The 2,861-nt window shown below is 42.6% G+C and overlaps 1 pseudogene; it reads right to left on the bottom strand.

Annotated features, from left to right (window-relative positions):
- Positions 1–1,411: 1,411 nt before the first annotated feature.
- LOC122482499 lies at positions 1,412–2,336 on the bottom strand (annotated as a pseudogene).
- Between the last annotated feature and the right edge of the window lie 525 nt (positions 2,337–2,861).

The raw sequence follows: 2,861 nt of genomic DNA, 5'->3' as shown, positions 1-2,861 counted from the left end.
TTTCCAAGGATTCAGAAAATTCTGGAAGGAAACATTGCTATTAGGAGTCATGTCTAGGGTTTCTTAAGAGGGGATTGTGGAGGTGAACTCGTGTAATATCACGATGAATCAAGACATTTTCGAGTATAGTGCTTAAGTCAGAGGTGCAAAGGGTCGAGGTTGAAATTATGTGTACTTTAGGCAGTTAATATGACAGATCCAGCAAAATCCACCTTTGCCTTCTATAGCGCTTCAGATATAATCACAATGCTTCCGTGTAGCCATCTGTGAACCAAAGTAGATACCTTTGATGTATATCAAATAAGGAAGATATCACATAAGACCAAGTATAATAATAAATATTTCATTTATAATTGTTTTTATTGAAAGAGCAGAATTGCTTGGCAGGAGATGGAATGAACATTGGAGTTTTAACAAGTGTAGTGAGTCCAAGTGAATGTTGAGGAGAAAAGGTGAAGGTTCAGGTGCTAAAGAAGAGGTAGCAACACCTTTAAAGTTACTGGTAGAAGGAAACAATACCCATCGCGGTTTTTAGCTTCAGAAGGAACCATGCAGCTCACATACTCCAAAGGCTGTCAGACTTTTTCCAATGGAGTTTTGCCCAGATATCTAATAGATAAAGTACGTAAAAGGGAAGTCCTCACTTTACTTAACTTGGAAGACTTAAATTCGCTGGAGCCCTGGGGCTCTTTGAGTCTTCCTTGGAAAACCACTGGTTCAGTCTAATAACTTGCCTTATAAACCCACTGTTTTATCACACTTTTAATCACACTATGAGCTATGAGGTCATGAAATGGAAACGTCTACTCTGGGACACTAGTCGCAAAGCTTTCACTTTCCTTGCATAGGTGGGAGCTAATCACATTTGCCTAAGTACCTACAAGTGGAGAAAATGGGAATGAGGACAATCATGGGATGGAGAGGAAAACATCTTTGTTGATAAATTCTATGTTATTCCACTTTTATACAGTTGAGAAGGAAAGAGAAAACATTTAGTCTGTTAACGTTGAAGGAGGCAAGATCCTATTATGCTCCCTCAATCAGTCACTTAAAATCCCGTTCTTCTATTTATTGTCTTTCCTCATAAGCTTCGTCTGACACATAGTGTAGAAGGACATGACCTGGAAAAGGTAGACAAAATGCTGCAGTGGCAAAGACCAACTGTCTTCCTTGTAGTGGCAGAAGGTTCTCCACCGAAGAAAGGCAAAACCACAGCGACACAGACCAGGGAGAGGGGACTTAGGTAATACAAGAAAATCAAATAGACAAAGCAATGAAGTATTGTGATAGAGTGAGCCATGCCATTCAGCGTGTGCTGAAATTTCAGCAATCCACGTGAGGATTCCAGAAAAGTATTTCGCATGTTGGGCCAGGAAGAATTCCATGTCGTCAACCCATCCATCCACTCTTACTATCTCTCAGAAACGCGGTTTGTCCTGTGCAAAATTGTTTTCAGGGCTGTTTTAACTTCCTTATTCCTCAAGGTATAGATTAAAAGGTTCAGCATTGGTCCTATGAGATTCATCAGAATTTGAACCTCAGTTCCCAGCATGGAGTTGGGGTGGGCTGCAGGTAGACAGTGATGATGGGCCCATAGGCACAAAGGATGGCAATGAGGTGGGCACTGCTAGTGGAGAAGGCCCGGCGGTGGCCCTCGGTTGAACGAATATGCAAGATGGAGATGGTGATGCGAGTGTAGGATAGAAGGATTAGAAAAAAGCAGAGAAGAGATACCAAGCCAACATTGGTGAAACTCACCCTCTGGGCTAAGGATGTATCAGCACAGGCCAATGGCAGAAGTGCTGGAATATCACAGAAGTGGTCCACTTATTGGGACCGCAGCATGGCAAAGTGAAGGTGAGCAAAGTCAAAATGCTGGAATGGATATACCCCAACACCCATGTGCCCACAGCCAGGGCCCCACAGAGTCTATGGTTCATGATGGCTGCCTACCACAGAGGGTAACAGATAGCAGCAAAGTGGCCATAGGCCATCACAGTATACAAGAAGCATTCAGTGCTTCCAAGGAAATGGAAGAAGGAGACCTGGGAGACACAGATCTTATACAAAATGAGGGGGCCCATAAGGTACAGTGGCATTTTAGGGCAGGTCACAGAAGAGAAACTCATGTCAAAAACAGACAAGTTCCCCAAGAAAAAATACATGGGCGCGTGAAGGCAAGTGGAAGAAAGAACAGCCACGAGGATAGACACATTTCCCAGCAGGGTGCAGGCATAGAAGGGCAAGAACAAGACAAAAACTATAGTCTCCAACCCCTCTGTGTGTGGAATTCCCAACAGGATGAATTCGGTCACCACTGAGTAATTCTTCTCCATGAGAGCCGGTTCTAGGGGAGTTTTTGAAAAGGAAGCAGAGGACATGATGTCAGCAAACATCATGGGGAAATGAAATAAGTAATTGAAATGATGGCATTTTGGTTCCAAATTAAGGGAAAATTGCTTATGGTCCATATTACAAGGCATTTTAACTAGAATATAGTTCCCATAGAAAACTTAGTTTCTATACCAAAAATTTTTATCATGCTGATTCTAAATGTAAATATTCCTTATTAAAACAATATTTAAAACACAAGCATCTTAGGAGTGCCTGGATGGCTCAGTTGGTTAAGCATCCAAACTTGGCTCAAGTCATGATTTCACAGTTTGTGGGTTCAAGCTCCATGTCGGGCTCTGTGTAGGCAGTGTGGAACCTGGAACCTGCTTCAGTTTCTGTGTTCCTCTCTCTCTGCCCCTCTCCCACTTGCGCGCTCTCTCTCAAAAATGAATAAAGATTAATTAAAAAAGCATCTTAGAGCAAAGATTTTCAAAGGGAAGGACAGGGCCCACACAGACGTGTGCTCC

This window comes from Prionailurus bengalensis, chromosome D1 (assembly GCF_016509475.1).
Source record: "Prionailurus bengalensis isolate Pbe53 chromosome D1, Fcat_Pben_1.1_paternal_pri, whole genome shotgun sequence".
NCBI lineage: Eukaryota > Metazoa > Chordata > Mammalia > Carnivora > Felidae > Prionailurus > Prionailurus bengalensis.
Note: the sequence above shows the minus strand (reverse complement) of the source record. Positions and strands in the feature narration are given on the sequence as shown.